Genomic DNA, 6,000 nt, shown 5'->3' on the forward strand with positions numbered 1-6,000 from the left:
GGAAGAGACTGAAGGTGGGGTTTTTAAGAGAGATTTTGAGGGGTCTGGAAAAATGTAATCTGGAAATATTTTCAATTGAAGAGCGGATATGAGACTTCATTCCTAATTGTTAAGGCCAGAAACCAGACAATCTGTTCTGATCTCCTGCAAAAACAGAGCAGCCTTTCCCCTCTTACTCCTGTGAGCCCGCAGCTCTAAATTTGCCTGCACTGCCTATTCCAGAGAGGCACCTCATCTTGAGCTAACAGCTTTGACAGATTCTACCGTCTCTGTTTGTAGCTTGTTGCAAACAACTTTCACTATTAGTAAATCATGAGCACTTTTCCCCAGCAGATGTCAGAGGATGATAGTTACATTTCTTTGGCTGATTGACATGACCCTTCTTGTCTACAGTTAGGAGGGAAACGCTTTCCAGTCGTCCCAAATGCTTTTGTTTACATATGTTTTCAAAGGCCACTTCTGCTTAAAACAAAATTGACTGAGCATCTTTGGAGGTATCTAATATTTTTTAATTTAAAAAAATGGAAGAAAATGTTAATGATTGGGTAGTTTTGCCATTATTTTCTGTAAGCATCCATTTCAATTTTTCTGTGCAAACTCTTTTTTTCTTCTAGTTGATTCGTGAATATTTATGATAAATGGTAATGAATCTGCATGGTTAATTCATGCTGGGGAAACAGGTAATAACATCTGATTGATGTAATAAGTCACAAGGAGGCAAAGCAGACTGAGTATCTTCAGTTATCTGTAGACCAAAAACATTCATTAAACAACTATGACAAATGATTAGATTTGAGAAAATAACAAGCTGTGTCTGTTACCATAAATTGCCCCTCTGGATTATCTCTCTGCAAGCCTATGCTCTGTTTAACTTTTGTAGGCTTTCAAAATAGGGTGTTATTGGTATATAAATATTGCAACAGTTCTGTGCTGCTCCAGTCTTTTTCATCTTCATGTTATCCATTGTAAATTGTTGGTGCACTGAAATTAGACTGAGTCCATGGATGCACTGGGGGCAGATTTTAAGCATATCACATTTATTTTCTCTAAAATCATGTAAAAAAACCCCACTATTGACTATTCCACAACTTTAACCCTCACACTCACTCGCTCCAAAGTGAAAAAGTACTTTTCACTTCAAAAAGAGAAATGCAGTTTCAGGACTTTAAAACAGTAACAGAGGAAAACTTCCTGTTCTAGGATATAGTATTTGATTTGATACAGTTCGGTCGCTGAATATCATGTCTTTTAAAAATGACATGTTTCTAGCTTATCTACCTGCTTCTATTCTCAATAACCCTTTTACTCTGCCTTAAAATTATAGATCTTGTTTTTTGAAAACTTTGAAGAATTCTTATTTGGCAGACTGTTGTGACATACAACAAATAAGAAGATACACAGCACAGCTTTTTCCTCTGGAAATCATAGCAGTTAATGGTTGGCAATCAATGTAGTGATTTTTCTGGTGGTCTGGTGATCTACAAAGTAAGCTGGCAGTTTCTCTTCTGTCCCCGGAGAGCTGGGTGTCTTTATTAGAACAGAATTGCTATTGTCATTAGTCCTAGCACTGTCTTCCAAAGACCCTACATGTGGAGAACGAACTGTTCACCAGATCCAGGTGTCCTCATTTCCACCAAAGGAAGACTCAGCCATAGAGCAGAGAAGGCAAAACTTGTCTGCCATGTCTGTGTGATGTTCTTCCACAGAGACATAGGCAGTCAGCCTCCAAGAGCTGTCAGTTTGATGCTTTTAGTGATAAATTTGCTTTAAAATTGCTAGGGAAAAATGAACAAGTGTTTTACCCTGCTGACTTCATCCTCAGAGGGTACTTCTCATCACAATGAGAGGAAGGGTCCTTGCAATATACTTACGAGACCATATCAAGAAGCCCTACAATCCAACCTCTACTTCCTGAACTCACACAAAATTATCTCCCACATGGAAGCTCTCTAATTCTGCAAGTACTAACTAGATAAGCCTTCACAGACATGTTACACACAAACGATGTCTGCTTAACTGGAATGAGGCTAGGAGCATGGACATACTGTGGGCTAAAAGTTGCCAACCCCTGAAACCTGCTGCCCTGTATCCTAGCTCCATCTACTGGTCAGCAAACTGCTAAGGCCACATTTTGGAAAAAGTTGAAAGCACACTTTTCCTTGGAAATGGTGCCCAGTGAATTGGTGTGTTAGCAGTTTTCCTCATGCCTATCTGCAGTGCCACAGTCATGCTTCCCAGGTGGAAGATATGAATCAAAATACCACCTATTGCTCAGCTTGAGGCTCCTAAACCTTAAAGCTCTTTCATGCCTTTGTCAGGCAGTTTACTCCGCTGGGATTCTGGTACTTTGCTTATATGATCTTGGTCTGTGCAGATTCGCATATAGATGTCTGTGGGCACGGGAGGAATGGAGAGAAAGAAAGATGTATTATCCATCATTCATTTATTTATGAGCACTGCAAACCGATATTCCTAAGCAGATCTGAAAAATGTCATTCACTCTTAAAAAGCAGTCATCAGAAAGATTGTCTGGGTTGCATGTGAACAAACAAGGAGGATGGCATTGGAGTGGTCTGCAGAACTGCAAGGCAGAAGTCAGCTCTCTGTAAGGTTTTCTACCACCTGCAACACAGTTAAATTCTCTCCAGATCTGATCATTCAAGGAGATGAACACGCCTCACCTCTCATCCACTGATTTCTCTGAAGGGTGAAGATGCTCTGCATCTCCCAGGATGACAATGGCACCATTCAGGTCAGTCCCAATTACGAGACAGCACAAGCAGCAGCAGAGCATGCTTCCCTATCACATTCTCTTGGAGCGCGAGGATGATGCAGATAAAGCCAGTTGTGAGGGTGGTCTTTTAGCACTGTATGGAAACTAGTTATTGGAGGGACTGCTCAGAACACCAATTCCAGACAACCACTGAACAAGCATATAAGTGAATTCAAGAACAGCCCACTTCTCTGTGTAAAATGAATGTCTAATTCTGTTGAAAGCTCTGCGAGGCAATGACTGTTGTTTTCTACTTTTTTGAGCAATGTCTAGCAAAATAGGCTGACTATAACACAAATCATGCTATTATTACTGGGTCAGCTTTGATGAATAGGAAGCCATGATTCACTGACGTGTAACAATTTGACTTGGCCAAAGAGGGTCAAATGAGGTGAAAGGAAAACACATTAGAATTTCAATGCAGCAGGATCAGGGCCAGTTCAATATATGTGGTTTGGACAGCAAATTCCTTGTTTGCAACAGCATACAGAGGAATCTTATAGGAATTTAGAGGTTTGTCATTTGAATTCCATTTCAGGCTTCCAGAAAATGCTATAAAGCAGCCATCAAAACTGTCTGTGCCTTTTTCTTTGCATATTAAAAAGCCCCTAGAACTTAAAGGATCAAGGACTGCTGACTGCTTCCCTGCACCATCTCCTGTTCACGCTTGCTCTACCCACTCTGAGCCCTTCTCAGAAAGGCTACTGTGAGGTTATCATGAGAACATGCCTGGTGGTATTCCACAGGTCCTGCTCTCCTCTGCGTGGAGAGCAGGAGTTTTTTGTCCTACCAGCAAAAATAACTTGATATTTATTTTATATTAGCAATTAGACGCTTTTTGTAGGGAGCTGCGTTCTAAACAGGCAGAGCCAGAACTGGGTGGCAGGGGAGCAATGTTATCCTGCAGTGCTCTTGGCTCTGCCACAAATTTAATACTTTTTTGGGCCAATAGCAATTATTTTTGCGTCACAGTTTGTCTATGAACTGGAAAACATGATGATTTCTGGTCAAGCTGTGATGAGACTATTTGCCTATCATTAATACAGTGGAGCTTCAGTTTCTGTTATTATAGTAATGTCAGTGAATGGAAATGATGCTGTCCTTGAGAGGAGGTGTGTGTTGGAAAGCTGCCAAGGAGCCTGTAAGAGCTGTTCTGTGGCAGAGGCCAGTGGGGTACTCTAAGGATTGCTTCAGAAGGAGAGCACAGGAAAAATCTGGAACCTGTGCAGAATGAAAAAAGGAAAAGGTAGTGCCTAAGTTTCCAGCAACAAAACTTGACTCTTGAGCAACCCTCCCAGCAACCCAAGATATACCTAAAGTATCTATACACACAGCTCTGAGCCATATCTTTTGCAACAGCACTGACTTTCATTGAAGCACTAAAAAATTTGGTGACATCTTGGCTGACTTCCTGTGTGTACAGAGGGGATCTGACATGAACTGATAGATGCGTGACGCCCAGAAATCAGGTCATGAAAATAGATTCTATCTCTGAAGAGGGACATTTTCTGTATGCACATTGTTTATATTTTATTACTTTCGTTACCATCACTTGAGCAACCTGGAAATTCCAACCGCATCATATCTTACAAGTGTATGAGAAGTAAAATAAATGATAGGGAATATTTCTCTTGAAGATCATCTCTTACAGCGTGTCTATAAAACACTGCAGTCAGAAGTGTTAATATGACTCTCAGACAAGGTGATCCTCATTTTGCAGACTCTGAAAGATTGCAGTGCAATCAAGGCACTGATGTCATAGCAGCCTTCGGAAAGACAGATGCCTAAACAAATGTACCAGGTGGCAGAGCTTGCAAAGTGTGACCTAGTGCAGGACACCGGCACTTGACTGATCAGGCTCAGCTGCTCTACCTGAAGGTAATACCAAGGCCTGAGGAGAAGGAGGATAATTAATGGACTGGGGAGAACATTTAGGGTGAGAGGAAGGCTGGGAAGGAGCTCCTTGAAGATGAGAAGGATGGAAAAAGGTGGTGGTTCTGGAACAGCAGTGCAGTAATGTGGGTATAAGCATTAGTTTTTGAATCATATGTGTAAATATCTAGGCTATCTAGGCAAGGATGGGCATGATGTGGTGGATGGAAGTATGCGGCAATACTGGAAGCAAAGCATAAGAGGGTTAAAGAGTTTGCAAAGGGAACTATCTCCATTGCATGGCTTTCCTTCCTTCTCAGGGATCCAATTAGCTGACTCTAGCATCCACGGGTCCGAGCTCTATGACAGCTGGCCGTGTTGTCCTCTTGTCCTTAAAGAATAAGCTTCATGCCACATGGCATCCTGTTAGGGAGCTCCTTTGTAGCTGTCCCTGGAAATCTGTGGCCCTCTCAAATGGGCAGAAGGTATCTTTGTCCAGTTATCTGAAATGGTAGAAACTGGGTTAGTTTTCCCTTCTAGAGAACCGGCTGTGATTTAAGTGTAATAATAGAGAAAGAGCTGGGAATCATAGCGCATTCATTCTGAAATGAATGTAGCCCTTAGCCTTAAAAGTCTGGAAAAAGCAGGGAGCTGGAAGGATTTGTATTGTATTTCAACTGACTGAGTGTAAAAGTGTTCAGCAGCAGATACAACAGGATTGTGGAACAAGAGACAGCTTGACTTTCCCTTCTCCCTTTCCCTCTGTTTTGTTTTGTTTTTCCTTTCAGATTGTAATGATCCTCATCTGAGGTTATTAACCACTTAACTGTAATCCTGTTGGAATGTTCCCATCTCCAGGGCTAGTCTTCTTACAGCTGACAAGATCTGAAGCTTAAACCATTAGTTTATTCAAGAGCTTTAGGTATCCAGTGATCTGAACTGCAGTAAGAAAATTGTAGGGAACTACAATTCCCTGTGACGCTTCTGAGGCATGTGGGCTGTCCAAGCAGCAAGGGAAGTTGGAGGCATATTTTGTTTATGGTCATGCTATGAGAACGGGTATGGCCAGTACTGCCCACAGAGTGGGCATTTGCATGCATGTCTCAAATTTAAAGCCTTTCTCAGAAAAGTTATCAGTAAAGACACGGAGAGACCCTAAGCTGTGATGGGAGAATCCAGAACTTTGGCATGAACTGGAGATTTCCTTCAAGGGAATATTTCTCTTTATGACCATCTAGTCCTCTTAGCTCTTTGTTATGTAGATAAATGTGCCATGATTTCAGCCCGTACTCCAACAGGAGGACTTCAGTGGCCCAGAGAACCAAGGGACAACATATAGGCACTGACCTATGTTT

The sequence above is a fragment of the Struthio camelus genome, chromosome 21 (genome assembly GCF_040807025.1).
Source record: "Struthio camelus isolate bStrCam1 chromosome 21, bStrCam1.hap1, whole genome shotgun sequence".
In the NCBI taxonomy this organism is placed as follows: domain Eukaryota; kingdom Metazoa; phylum Chordata; class Aves; order Struthioniformes; family Struthionidae; genus Struthio; species Struthio camelus.